The sequence below is a fragment of the Onychomys torridus genome, chromosome 10, assembly GCF_903995425.1.
Source record: "Onychomys torridus chromosome 10, mOncTor1.1, whole genome shotgun sequence".
Classification (NCBI taxonomy): domain Eukaryota; kingdom Metazoa; phylum Chordata; class Mammalia; order Rodentia; family Cricetidae; genus Onychomys; species Onychomys torridus.
Genome location: NC_050452.1, coordinates 32,289,550 through 32,304,928, shown reverse-complemented (window position 1 = coordinate 32,304,928; position 15,379 = coordinate 32,289,550). Strand labels below are relative to the sequence as shown.

At 44.1% G+C, this 15,379-nt stretch overlaps 1 protein-coding gene across 3 annotated transcripts in view; it reads right to left on the bottom strand.

Moving 5' to 3' along the window:
- The window catches only part of Stx18 (syntaxin 18), a 101,782-nt gene that overhangs the window by 44,174 nt on the left and 42,229 nt on the right, over positions 1-15,379 (bottom strand). The window contains exon 1 of one of the 3 annotated variants that reach the window (XM_036200267.1): positions 1,623-1,641. The exons of the other annotated variants lie outside the window; for them this stretch is intronic. The gene's annotated coding sequence lies outside the window, so the exon portion shown is untranslated. Of the gene's footprint in view, positions 1-1,622; positions 1,642-15,379 lie in introns of those variants that run through there. 3 annotated transcript variants of the gene reach the window in all.

Below are 15,379 nucleotides of genomic sequence, written 5' to 3'. Positions count from 1 at the left end.
ACTTAAAAAGCACAGAGAAAAAAATTCCAAGTGTGATTAGGATGTCTACTTGTTTAACAAACACTGACCTAGTCTGTCCAACACCGGGCAGAACATCCACTTTCAAACATATTCTCTCCTCTTTCCAAGGGTCCTGCTGTGTTCACTGACCACCACGATTCCCATAACCAGTTGGGAATATGAACCTTGTAGAGAATATGTTTCAAGTCACCCACTCAGTATACAGAACTCAGGTTCAAGCTCAGGTCTGAGTCCATACTGGGCATGGTTCCTAGTTACCAGAGCTGACTTCCTTATGTTCCTCCTATTTCCTATCTACCCTGCATCCTAAAATCTCACTGTCAAGTCCAGTGGGGAAAAGATTATAAAATGTACAAGCAAAGTCTCTCACATGACATGTAAGATTTGATACAGCAATTCTTCTGTTTCAAGCCCTGCCTGCTTACCAGGAGTCAAAACCCTTGGCAGGTCAGGTAGACCATGACAAGAAAGAAAGGGAAGTAGATGGTAGACTTTTCAGTATTGGCACAGTTCTAGCTTTAAAACACTACAGTCAAAGCTTGGCTGTGTGTGTGGGGGGGGCACCAACATCTGCCTAAAGAGTGGAAGCAGAATGCCAAATCTGGCCATCCAAGTCCTCCACTGTACAGCTGCAAGGTCTTAGTGTAGCCCAGTTCGGACTGCAGGGTTCGAGTCCAGGGTTTCCCATCCCTGGACACCCACAGGAGCCGCTCTTCCTCTGACTGTCCTATGAACATTCTGCTCTTCCTTGTTCAAGAGCGTTTCCCTCCTAAAGTGCTGAGTGTGCACCAGTTACAGAACCTGCTCCTGCCTAACAAAACCATGCCCATGCTGGGGCCATGACCTGATTTCCCTTGGGTAGAATGGAAACTCCCAGAGGGTGACACTAACTGTCCTCCCTGGAACTTTCTGTTTTCTGGTGAAAAACTGTCTCTCAAAACCTTCACTAAATATTAAATGAACAGGGGGTACTAAATAATCCCACAATGGCTATACCTACTGTAGAAAGCAAAATGCTTTCCCAGACATCCCAGGGCACTCCCTCTACTCTGTTCTGGAAAGATGCCCAACCCTGTCACTGGTGGTGAGTAGCCTGCTGACTTTCAAACCAAAGCATCATTCTGGATGAGTAGCCCAGTGTGATCATGGGGGTTCTGACACAATGAAGGAGGTGGAGGAGCCAAAGAGGTGGTGTGAGACATACTGAATGGATCTTCCCCGAGGGTCTTTGCAACACACTTGTCTATATGTGGTGGGCAGCCCAGGTGAGGATACATAAGCCACAGGACCAGAAGACTGTCTACCTGCTGCTTTAAGCTGGGATCTACAGCAATCTGCTGTGAGCTGAGAAATAGACATATCTACTTAAGGCTTCATTTCCAAAAGAGCTCTGATAAGGAGCCAGAAAGATTCTCATAAAAAGTCTTATAAGCTCCAGAGAGATCCAGGACACAGGCCAGCCCTACAGTCAGCTGGGTCTAATCTGCAAGGGAGACATGGTCCTGTAGATGGATGCAGAAGTGAGAGGGGCCCATGGCTCACAAAAAACAATGACACAATATTTCAGTTACAAGTCTAACAAACATGACCCCAAACTTCACCTGCTCCACAACAGCAAATTTCCATCCAATGAGTTCATTAAAACAGAGTGAAGTAGCCAGGCAGTGGTGGCAAACGCCTCTAATCCCAGCACTCGGGAAGCATCCAGGACAGCCAGGGCTACACAGAGAAACACTGACTTGAAAAATAAAAACAAAAGCAAACAAACGAAAAAGAGTGAAGCTCACTCAGGACTAAATGTAACTCTTGCCAAGTTAAAAGGTCACTTAACAACATCAGCAGCCCTTCCCCTAATACTGCTGCCAGAGTCAGTTGTCTTCTGGGAAGTGGCCTGTTAGGATGCCCATGCTCCAGTGGACCCCCTCCACCCCTGCACATGAGGACAGCACCAGACTTAGTGAGCTATTAAAGTGCCTAGGGGTCTAGGGAAAGGGGGAGGGGGGCGATATGATCAAAATACATTGTACACATGCATGAAATCTTCAAAGAATTAATTTAAAATGGTATTGCAACTCAACATCAGCATACTAAATAAAATATTTTAATGCCAAGAATGAAATGCAATAAGAAAACATTAAGAATTCTGTGTGTGTATATGTGTGAGGTTGATGTCAGGTGTCCGTCAATCACTCTTCCACCTTATTTTAAGGCTTCCCATTTAGCACTTTCTTAATTCTAGTCATTTGAAGGGGAGAGATTTCCTGTTAAAAAATGACTAGTCAGTGATACTTAGACCAACAACCAAGCCCCAACGGACTCTAGCTACTGCATTTAAGAACTTGCAGTGTTTGCTTATGTTCTACTTAATGTACTAAGAGCACATTAAAAACCACCCCAATAAAGCCTTACTCAGAGCCTCCTCCAGGGCAGATAGAATCTCAAAGCTCTGCATGCATAGCTTGTCATGCTGCAGACTTTCCAGTGGGTAAGAACTCTCTCATGTGCTCATTCAACCAGGGAGAAGACTGAGTTAGAGAGATGCCCCTGGCTCAGAGACACAAGCTAGGCAGGCAGTCTAAGTACCACGCCTTATTTCTCTAGCACCTGACTCAATAGGAGGACGAGGAAGAACTGGAGGGCACAGGCCATATGAGCTGGCAGTTCCCTTCTGATCTACATTCCTCCACATTCTACACAGTCATCACAACCCATGGACCACCTGCGTGCTCGGCAAGATACACTGCTCGACAGCTACAAATATGCTAGGATTTTACCCTCAGGACATTTGTATGCTTTGGACATCGACCACTACTCCAGTTACTAAATGTGGAAACAGGCCCTGCACAAGGTCACAAGGCCAGTGAGCAGCAGAACTAGAAGAGATCAAAAGCCAGACTCAAAGGCGAGGCTGTTTATTCTACCCTGTACTTGCCTTTACACAAATCAGCTGGGGTTCATGTGGGAATGCTTGCATTTGGTGATCTAAGAAAATACTCTGTTTTTAAATGTTTAAACTTGATTATTATTCTTTGCACATATATGTAAGATGTGTGCCGTGGTGCATGTGTAGATGTCAGGAGACAACTTTGTTATGCCAGTAGTCCTCCGTTTTCACATGGGTTCTGGAGATCAAGTTCAGACCCTCAGGCTTGGGCAACAAGAGTTGGGCTGACTCATCTTACCTACCCTAAAACTCTTTTTAAAGTCAAAGTCCTATCTTTAAACGTTTGCATACAGACAGACTTGCAACAGATGTACGTCTTTACAGACCCAAGTGTTTTCCTTGAAATGAGTTCTTGTTCCATGTTTTGCAACCCAGGAAGCTCAGAACTGGCAAGATCTTCAGAGTGTTAGGAAGAAGGTTCGCAAGGACCTGGACGTGGCCATTTATTTTGATCCTAATCACCAAGCTACCTCAAACACAGTTTACACATGTAAGGACACACAGGCACTTGAGTGATCCACACCCACAACGAAAAGAGGCTCCAGGAAGGTCTATGTGGAGCTTGGCAAGGGGGTCAGAGGAAAGAAAGCAGAGGAAGCAGGGGGAGGTGGCCGCTGTTCTTGACCGCTTGATTGGCTGCTGGGTTCTGCACTGCCCACCAGCAACTGCACCAGAAACTCCTCTGATGAGTCAGAGGGCTGCACTAACTGAGGGTAGAGAGAGGGAATTTAGGCATCAGTTTGAGACTGTGGACACTGAGCCAAACAAAGCAGCAGGTTCACTCCTGGGGGGGTCTCTGTGCGCACCACCCGGAGGCCATAATTACAAGACTGGCAGGTGTGTCCTCCTGCGGAGAGGGCCTTAACTCTATTTCTGAAAAAAGCAGCTGTTCACCCCCCATGCCCATAACATTTGTGCCACCGGTGGTCACATTTTGTCATGCTGGTCATTACTGTGGTTGACAGTATGTAAGCACCTCAGTACCAGGAGAGCTAGTCTACTGGGAAGAAGCTTCCTGTTATAGCACCAGCTTGATTTCTCCGTGTTCTGTGACCAAAGTCTGCGGTGTCTTTGGTGTTAGGATTTTACCGTCAAGTTCTGGTGGGCAACCAACCAGGAGCTGTGACGATAACCTATACTGTCTCAGGGGAAATACCCCACCCAAGACACTGGATTATTTGCCTCTCCAGTTTCTAATCCTGGAGTTCTATTTGACTTATTCCTGCTTGTAAGGCTCTACTCAGGGGCTAGCTTCTGACAGTGTCTTCTGCTATTTCCAGGCCAGGTTAAGGACCTTAGAGCAAGCATAGATATGCCACATCTTGTTTTGAATTCCTTTCATGTCTATTACTAGTCCAAAGTAGTTTCATTTTTTTTTTTTCCATTTTTGAGACAAGGTTTCACTGTGGGTAAGAATTCCTGGAAAGAAGCTGTCATCAAAAGCTGACTGGTACTTCAGTGATATGCAAAGGATGGAATGTTGGAAGTCAAGTGCCCTTTAAATATCCATTTCTTATAGCCCACCTCTGTCAGACCTAACATCCTATGACTACCAGACAGGAATCCTTTGGAACGTATGACCAGACCCCTAGTTTCCACCAATCAAAGGGTTCAGAGTGCTGTCAGAGAGCACGTTCGGCCTCTACCTGAGATTTCTCCACTTTGCTATAGCCTGCCTTTCTGGTGTTTCCACTAATGTGTGTGAAATGTCTTACTTTGTGATCTTTTTGCTCTATTAATATAAAAAAGACTTCATGAAACTGGTTCTTTGTTGGAACATGGGATTTGGGGTGACCTAAATGTTTATCCCCTCTAAGACGAGAGCTCTGCTTTTGAACAAACAGTACTGTGTGCCTCTGGCTGGCCTGGAACTGAGGACAGCCTCACTCACAGAAATCCGCCTGTCCTTGCCTCCCAAATGCTAGGATTAGTTAAAGGTGTGGCCACCACTCCCAGCTCATCAACTTAGTCCACACCGATTTCTTTCTTTTTCCTTTTTTAAACTTCCAAAAGTTTAATAAGAGAAACACAGTGCTCTAGGGTGAGCCCCAACAAAGGAGATAATCTGTACAATTAGAAAAGCAAGCATTCCCTGTGCATTAAATGGCCCAGGCAGGGGCTGTGCTATAACACGTCACCTAAGCAGTCACCTTTTTGCTTCTGCAGCGTCTTACTGCTTAGTCACAGGCCTCCTCAGATCCTGGCAGATAATCGCCAAACAATCTCAGATGCTTCCACTGCACTCCGGCCCTTCTGTTTTCTCAGTATTTGCAATCCCTTAACTCAAAAATATATATGCAAGTCCTCCAGGATTATTTTCCATAGACACTGATCAAAATATGATTTGTGAGGGATATTTTAAGAATATTTTATCACATTTCTGCTGAATTCTGGGGGAAAAAATAGAAAACTCTCCTCCACAAGGATTTCAGTACAGTGAGTTTGAAAATTCTAACTCAGCTAGTTAGCTGCACACTTTCCCTGTCCACTAGATGGCAGCACTAGCCTGAAAGCAGCAGCACTCACGGGCGGTCACTCAATAGTACCACCATTTCCCCGCAAGGGCCTTTCAACTTCTCTCGTTCTTTCATTTAGTTTGGAATCAAAGGATTCCTCCAAGTTAACTGTTCTGCACACAATGAAATTGAAAGGACACTGTTTCACACCTACCCGCGTACTTTGGATGAGTTTGGAAGTTTTTACAATAAGGCACTGGACAGAATGAACACAAATGGAACTTAGAGGAACATGGCAGCAGGCCCAGCTTTGTTTAAGAGTGTCTCCTACAGAACAGCTTGGCTATCTGTTACTTCCTGGGTGCTTTGTAAATTACACAAACAAGATAAACTAAAACAAAAGCACTGTGAAAAATGGTAGGATTCCTTTCAATGGCTGCACTATCACCTCAGGGCAGTTCAAAGCAGTGAACAAGGTCTTTTGCTGACCACTGCAGTGGCCTCACTTGTAGCTCCCTCCCCAGCCCAGGATGATAGGAACTCTGTTCTGCTGGCACTCATAACACTACCAACAAAGACTTGATGGATTTCAGAACACTAAGAACCGATTTGCATAATTTGCCTCTGAAAGAAGCAAGCATTGTTCAAGATTAAAGAGACTCCAGTAGGTCCCTCTGGCATATTGTAAAACGTCCATAACAAAGGCATTACTTCTTTATTTTTCATTCAGTCAGGGGACACAGCTTGTCGCCAGTCAGTGTGAAGCGGAGTCAGAAGAGCAGTGCTGTGGAGTGACAGCTTGCCAGCTACTGATAAGCTGTACAAACCTTCTATAAGGATGGGTTCCGAGCTGAATCTGGGGCCTACTGAGTTCAAAATCCAATACCTCTGTCCTAACTGAAAGAGAATTTCACCACCAATTACTAAAAGCCTGACTTGAAAGCAGAACTAACAGGCCTGGAGTGCACAGTCCCTGCTGAAGTGCCCCTGGGAGATGTCTGAATTAGGTCCCAGGAGAGAAGCTCCCCTCTCTAGACAAGTCACCTATGGAGAGTCTGGCTCAGCCCTGCTTGTCCACTGGTCTATGAAGGGTTCTTCCGGTAACTGTTGAGTAAGCAAGTATTATGTTCCTTCCACTTCCCCCCACCACAGAATGATGGCCCTCATTGCAGGCAGTCATCCTTAGAGCAGTGGCTCTCAAGCCGCGGGTCATGACCCCTCTCTCAGGGGTCAAATAACTTTTTCACATGGGTCACCTAAGACCATCAGAAAACACAGGTATTTACACTACAGTTCATAACAGTAGCAAAATAATAGTGGTGAAGTGGCAACAAAAATAATGTTGTGGCTGGAGTCACACAGCAGGAGGAACTGTATTAAAGGGTCGCCGCATTAGGGAGGTTGGAAAGCACTGCCCTTCTGGGAGTTCCTTTCCAGTCCTCACAGGGCCCTCCTGACATCCAGTCCTCTTTACAGCCTGCCTCCTTCTGAGGGCTGCTCTCTGCCTGCACCGAGCTGTAGAATCTGCTTCTTAAGTTCAACCTTTGCTGCAGTCCTTTCCACTTGGGGTATACTCACTGTGATCACAGCTTTAGTCACGAGCCCAGAAAGCATGCACCAGGCCCACCTCTCTCCCAGTTCAGTTGTCTTCTGGACACTGCACTGCTGCATCACAGGGAGCATGTCCTGGAAGAGCACTGGGCAACCACTCCACTCCACTCTGGCTCATGGCTCACTACCAGTTGTCCCCATCACCCCAAAGACTTGAGAGCCCCTCTCCCTCTCTCAATTCTAATTGTGAAGGACAGCACATGGGGAGCCTACTGCCTCTTGGGAAGTCATTCCACTTCAAACAGTAAAAAGTCCTCTGAACCCAGTTCAATGAGCTGGGAGCACAGCTCAGCAGCAGATGCTCGCTGGGCACACATGAGGTCCCCCTCTCAACACTCAGGGCGGGAGAAACTTCAGTTATTGTGTTCCTACACAAGGAGGCTTCCCTTCCTCTAGGCTAAACATTCCCAGAATTCTCATGAATTCTTTACCTGAAATAACATCTGTGGCTTCTGGACACATTCATTACTTTAAATACATCAGGTCATGGGTCTCACATACCAACATGATGCCCAGAATAGACTGGAAGCCTTGTGTTGGCAGAACTACTGCCTCCCATGTCTGGACTTAGTATTGTTACTGATGCCACTTCAGAATGCCCACCCTTGAGTCACTGAATCAAGTTGGCTTTACATCAACTAAGATGACTTCCCCAAGAGAGCTACTGATAAATTATGTCTTCATTTTGTTCATGCTTTTCCTGGCCTCCTGTCATTAGTAATTCTTACTATTTTGCCATTGAAAACAACTCTAATTAAAAAGCATCAATGTATTTTAACTTAAAAAATCAACAAAGAACCTGGGCACTCAGAAAGGTGGCACACACCTATGATCCTGATACTCAGCTCAGTGGTAGAGCACCCACCTGCCTGGCAAGTGCAAGGCCCTGAGTTCAGTTGCCAGGATAGTGGTAAAGAGAAAGATGACTGTCAAAAACCAATCTCTCTCTCTCTCTCTCTCTCTCTCTCTCTCTCTCTCTCTCTCTCTCTCTCTTTCTCCAGATCATGTTGGCTTAGCCTGCCATTCATGAAGAGCTGGCCTCCACTCTCCTTCAGCAGGACCCTGGCTTTTTTGGGCAGCAACAGGAGCCCGAGCTATAGACTAACAATCAGGATCCGTCAACCCTGAGTCTTTGGTACTGCTTTTGGAGTCACTTTTGTTGCACTAAACCCAGATAAACTAGGTTCTCCAGCATCCAAAGAAACAAAACACTCATCTTTATTAACACTTTGGTTTGGTTCAGCAGCATTAGCATGAATGACTCCATTTTGGTTTGGTCTGTTAGGCCAAGTGCAGGAGTCCAGTGAAAACCATGGGCTCCTAGAATTCCTCTGAACAGAGTGCAAGGGGACCAGAACACACAACTGCAATGACATAAACTTGAGAGCAGTTCAGTTCTCTAACTAAAGGCACAGACTGTGGTTTCTTCGATAAGGATCAGAGGCCATGGCTGGTGGCCGTGGGAGTCATGATGAAGGCAGCTAGAGTTGCAGGTGGTGAGGTGAGATACTCTTCCTGGATGAGGCCCTGGGAAACCAGACCAATGAGAGGGGTGTGGATTCCCCAACCCCACACCGCCCTTATCTAAGGTCACGCACACCAAGTAGAAAATAGGCTTCTGCCAGGCAAGTTTCTGTGTGCTATACCTACCAACCAGCCTGTTTGCCTGTGCCCAGTGCATGCCCTCAGAATCTTCCCTCTGCTCCCACTGCCTCTTTCTCACCATCTCCCTCTGACTCACCACACACTTTCCCCGGGGCCAGTGCTCGTGCTGACCTCCATGCACAGCCTTTATCTGCCCTGCTCTCTTGAAAGCAGAAATTGTCATGGATGGCCAGCATGAAGGCTGAGAGCAGGATGGCACCTTCAGGGGCAGAGTGACTCAGCCAGTTCTGACCTCAGGGTCACTGCTGTGCCCCAAACCCTCAACTGCTGCAATGGTTGACTGGAAGATCTGCCAGGTTCTTCCAGCTGACGAGTTCCAGAATGATGTGGGTGTCTGATTATCCAAAAGCTACTGTAACCAAAGGCGAGCAGTCTCCTCCGCGACCTGCTTCCACCAGAGCATGATGCCAAGGCTGCGTACACTGGCAGTCTTCTCAATATCTATGTAACCTACTACATGAATAAACTCAACAACAGAACTTCCAAGTATGGCCTTCAGAAACTGAAACTATTTCTCAGAAAGGAGACAATGATTCACAAAAGGTGTAAATGTGGGCAGATTCTACATGTTTCTGGTGAATGTCTAAGAGAAGTGACACAGCAAGGAAGAGTTCCAGGCCTTTACCAAGAGGAGACAAGCCATGGAGCTGGCCTCGGTGAGCTGGCCCTGGAGGGAGTCGACACCCCATTCTGCATTCTACCTGTCCTTACTCTTACCACTCCACAGCTGTGGTGGCAGGGTGGCAGGGCAATGAGGCACACCGGAATCTCACCACTGGGCATTGTTCTTGTAGCTTAAAAAGCAACTGGAGCACAATGGAACTTGCGTTTCACTTTCCAGGAAGGATTCCATTTCCACTTTCTTTATTGGCCTTACATAAAGAGTTACAAATATCTACCACATAGTTCCGCCTTATATGGGATATAGATGCCTGAGACTCTGACCTAAGAAATAACATACCCCTTAGACACAAACTTCTCTAATATCATTTTGAGCTTCAGAGGCTCTTTGCTTGCTGGAACTCAGGTCAAAGAACTCTGCTAGCATGCATGTGTGTGCATGTGCACACACATACACATACACAGCACATAAACACACACACTTCTAGTGTAAGCACCCTGCACATAGAACAAGTTTCCAGCTAGGCACTTAAGATGGTCGCCGACCCTGGATGACTGGCGAGCTCGGCTGTAGGTAACACTAACCAGTAATGATTAGGAGATCGGTGGGCGGCAGGGTGGGGAGACCGTTCATGAGACCTGCCCACACATCTGCCTTACTACTGGTGGAGAGGGGGGAATGGGAGAAAAGCTCCACAGATCTTTTTTTTAACCCAAAGCTGTAATAGATATGCAGTGTCCACTGTGCACCAGGCACTAGGTTAGACTCCTGTACTGATTAGCAAGTGAGGAAAGCTGTCATGGTCAGACAGTTAATGAATGGAAAGCCAGGATCCAAACTCCAGAGTCAAGTCCAGAAGGAGCTTCTTGCTGTTCTGAATTTGTTCTCATGTACCTCCAAACTTGGGCTCCCTGGGATAAACTTGAGCCCAAGAGACAAGGCAGAGAGAAGCTGTCACGCCACCTTTTACGACTGCCCCTGCACCAAGCTCTTAGTGAAAATGACGCACTAAGTTTACTTATCAGTTTCTTCAAAAGCAGTTGCTATTTTTTCCATCCATAATAGAGAATACTTAGCAGACAAACACAATGATATTCATCACAGCACATCCCATACCCTAAGGTGACCACTCCCTTCTGTGGTGAAGAATTAAAACGCCCAGAAGAACCTTGGATTCTGAAGATCCAGCATAGGCCCCAGCTCAACAAATACCTATAATCATTCAACAAGTCAAAGAGTTTTACTGAGAACTTGTCATTTTAAAAAAGCATTAAGGAGTAGCTATCCCTAAAAACTGGTAGTTACAATATACAAAGGGTTTTCTTAAATATAGCTTTTTTATGGTTACTGTAAACATATTAGCATGCATCAGAGACACACAACCCCAGAGACAACTTGAGATCTATAGTTCATATTCATCCTCAGGAGAGAATGGGATCTTTAGCAACAGAATGGGTCTATCCAGTCCATGAAGTCCCCAAGGACTGAACACTGCTACACACACACACACACACACACACACACACACACGCACACACACACACTCACGAATCACAGCAGTACAGCAGTAGGGGAGGAACTGTGTGAAGATTCAAATGCTATACATCTCATTTTCTTGGAATCCTGGCCACAGTTAAATTTATGTGCTAGGAACAACATAAAAACTCATTTCTTTGTGAGCCAAAAACAAGCATTCAGACCAATTCTCTAGCCTTCCACCCACAGTAGCAACTACAAGTCATATCCACTAGGTGGCACTCTCTACCACGAGGGTCCCCTGAGAACAGCACAGTACAACAAAGTGACAGCAGCCTGGTCCTAAGATGATTTGTCTCTTGAGGATACACATTTGGTTTAAGTTTCCACTGCAAAGTTAAAGTTCTCAAGATAGGTCATGCAGATCAATTGCTCCTGTAATCTGAAACTCAAAAGAGCAAATAATATCTAAACAAGGGGAGGGGGTGGCTTGAGCTTATGAGGGTCTCTAAAAGCCAGGAGACAGTCTGCCTGGCTACCTCTAATCTTACCATCAAAACTGTTACCTTGTTCAGTTTCTGCTTCACATCAGCAAGGGACCAGCAAAAGCAACTGTGAGCAGTACAGAGGGAGGACAGATATGCACTGTCTCGGCGGCCTGACAGATGCCAATCATTCACACTCCACAGAAAACACTGCCCTGATAACAGGAGAACTCTGCTCTGCACTAGCCTACTTCTTTAGCAAAATGCAGGCAAAGGAATGAGCAAGCACTCCTTCTATTGGGAGGCTCTGAAGAAAGGGTTTGGTAACAAGACCCACAGCCTGGCCTCCACAGTCCTCATTCAGCTGAGTGAATGGGAATAAAATGCCGAGTATGCTGGCCTCTGCCAACAGCACCAATACCGGCATTCCAAGAAAATCCAGGGCCTTGCCTAATCATTCTCTGTCCTCAAAAAAAAAAAAAAAAAAGATTCCTTTCCTTCATTATGCTCTCTCTCTCTCTCTCTCTCTCTCTCTCTCTCTCTCTCTCTCTCACTCACACACACACACACACACACACACACACACACACACACACACTGCAGCAAGTACTGTTTCAAGGAATAAGTTACAAAAGGTTCTAATACATTTGCTTTGAAAAAGTGAAAGTGGAAAAAGTCTTTCCAGAATTTAAGTAACTTCAGCAAACAGACAACTGCTAAATTTTACAAAATGAGGACTTGACCAATGAAAAGGAATTCCCTTAAACATTCAAATAGGATGAAATACTTGGTCCCTAATACAGCTTCTAGGGTGAACAGAACAGCTAGGAAAATAAGGATAACATAATAGACCTTAACTATGAGACTCAAATTCCATACTTTCAAGGGATTATTTTACTGGGACAAAAGATATTTTCAAGTCTCTACTTAAATTATACATTCAAAACTCATGTTTGAAAGCTTTCACAGTAAACTGAGTAAGTCCAAGTTTGTACTTTCTTGAGCAATTTTTTAGGTGACTAAAGTGCTTAAAAACCACAAATGTAAACATTTATATTCTTATCATAATAACAAAGAATTTTGCTTTAAAATCTTGTCTCAATTTGTTGGCTACACGACTTACCAAAATGTATCACCAAGTGCCCCCAACAACAAGTGCACGCGCGCGCACACACACACACACACACACACACACACACACACACACACTTTTAAGGATCCTGCAGTCCTGTTTCAGAGAAAGCAGAGTCAACGGTTTCTAAGACCCCAGGGAATGAAGCGCCTCCCTAGCCTGAGAGCACAAGCAAGGGACAGAAGCGCTGAGTGCCTACGAGGTCAAGCTCAAAGAAACTTGAAACAAAGTCAAAGTTTTAAATTTTATTTTTATTTATGGCCTATATTGCAGTACATTTCAATAACTAAACAAATTTACTTTCTTCCCTCATGGCAGAATTAAGAATCTCCACATAGGTTTATTTTGAGAAAAAAAAATGTGAAGTTTTATTAGAAACTATTTTGCTTTTAAACTGGAACACACACACATGGATACACAAGTGACTTCTATGCTTATTAAAATTAGGAAAGGGCATCGTGAAGACTTCTGTAACAATCATTAAGGCTCTTTAAAACACCAGAAACCTTACGTAGAAACTTCGCATTCGGCTTTTATTCTGAATCACAGCCAAGCCTTTGTTCCAAACCCGCATAAGGCCCTGCCTCTTTCTTCTCAAGAGTGAGATTTTGAGCAAACATTATGAAAAGCTACATCTGACTTTAATAGACTTTCCCAATTTGCTGCTGAGTGTTTACTATCACACTCTAATCATGACTTCCCTACATTTATTTATACTTTCACACAAACTTCCAAAGTTTTCCCAACTTCAATAAAAACCCACAAAAATGATGGGAAATGCTTTGCTTGAAAGATAAAAGCAAACTGATTCATGTGCATTAGCAATGATGGCTGTTTATGTCTGTTCAAATACGCAGCTCACAGCACGTCCAATACACCTAGGGTTAACTGCATTTTCTTGTCTCTTAAAAAAAAAAAAAAAGGGAAGGTAAGGAGTTTCTTCTCCCATTTTGCTGTCACAATATAAATGGGAGCTAATGCAAAGCATTCCTGGCTCAGAGGCATCCTGCACAGAACGTCCAGTCTTCAGCATGAATACTGTATAAGTCATTATCTTGCTTTCTGAATGAAATGGGGAGGTTTTATTATATATGGTCCAGCTAACATTTTGGTAAACAAAAACAGCAAAAGAAAAACCACAATATCACATGGGAAGGAAGGTAAGGATTAGCTTTATTTCTTAAAAAGTGGGAAATGTTTTTTTGCAGTCTTCCTATCAAACATTTCATACTGTCCTTATTAAAATTTGATATACCTTTAACCGTGAACAATTTATTATCTCCTATTATGTACTGAAAGAGGAAGGATACCATGGGAGAGTAATGCACCAGGTGTCTGTGCTCCGTAAAAATGGGCCCTTCTTTGTGAACAATCCTTACAACAGTCCAATGTGGAGTCACAGACACAAACCCAGGGCTCCCATCTAATTCTATATTACAGGACTTCTCTTGCAGGGATTGAAAGCATCCACACAGTAGAACAAATTAAAGGTAATGAGACTAAAAAGAATTATTTCCTAACTGAATGGACATATTTTAAAGTCTATACAATTAACAAAAGATTTTTTTTTTAATGATTAAAAAAAAAAAAGCCTTCTAACAAGAGACTCTGATTTTGAAGTGTGTCACACCCTAGTTCCCTAGCCATGAATCCTAGTTCATTTTTTAAAATGAGGTCTATTTCCTGTAATTTTAGATATTTTAGAGTACAATTATTTTACATTTTTATGATGCCTTTGGGGTATCATTACAAATATTTTTATGTGTTTAAACTTAGGAAAGTAAAATTAAGTAATAGCTTCTCTTAAAGGGGGCTGTCAACTCTCTCCTGAACACAAATCTTTGTTTTAAAGCAATCTAGAGATTTATATCCCTAGTAACCATAGAAATTAGTCTTAAGCTTTTAGGAAAAAAATTGCATAAAATGCTCTTTATTTAATTAAAATCAGAGCTCTGCTCTTAGAAATAAGGGCCTTCTTTTGAACAGAAAGAATTTTCCACAGAGCAAAACTGTTTTAACTTGAGGCTGCACTCTGTAATAAATTAATCAAACACATTTCATTAACTCTTGAACTTGTGCCCATGAGTCAAACACTGTCGGAAGGCTCTGCCCCGGGACCAGGATAGGGACCATGGCTACAGAAGAGAAAGTGAAACACAGAAGACCAAGAAAGTGCTTGAGAGCCAGACTGAGCAGAAAAACAAAAAAGTGAAGAAAGGAAGTCAAGTGTGTAGCTCAGTACTAACAGTGTCGGGAAGGGCCCTCCTGGTGGAGGTCACTTGGTTTCTCTCAGGAAAACACCATTCACCTTTTCGTTAACACAAGACCCATCCACGTGTCACCAGTCAACTTCACTCTGGGGCTGATGCCTTTTCTATTTCACACATGGGACAGTCGAGGAGACGTGCTGTGGACTCCGCTCACCGGAGTAAGACAAGCTGGTTACTGACTGGGAAGCTGGGGATGGCTGGGGCAGCCTCGAGGCTCTTCTGGGCGTCTCTTCCCAAGTGGGCGAAGGAATGCATGCTTGAGGGTGGGAAAGACTCCTCAGGCACTGTCAGCACTCCCACTGCTTATGGAATTCAGATGCGGAGGGAGTATGTATACTACCAAATTTGATTAGCTTTTATGAGATTTAAAATTTGTAGTTTCAACTTTTTCTCTGTAAAATGCATAATTTTAAAAGTCAGCCACATTCTGATTCTCATTATTACTTTTAAACTTGCCATTTGGAAACAAAGATATTGCTGATCATGCCATAAACTAGACATTAAATATCTGTGAAGTGGTCACACAGTAGAGTGTAAATACCAAACTGACAGGCTACAAATCCTGAACTTTTCAATCATCAAAACTGTGAGAGGCTAGAAGGATGCTTCTTTGCTTAAGTCTCTGCACTGCTAGGGAGCTCAGCTCTCATCAGGTCTGTAAGCAGCCTCACCACAGGGAAAAGACTGCATTTGCTTC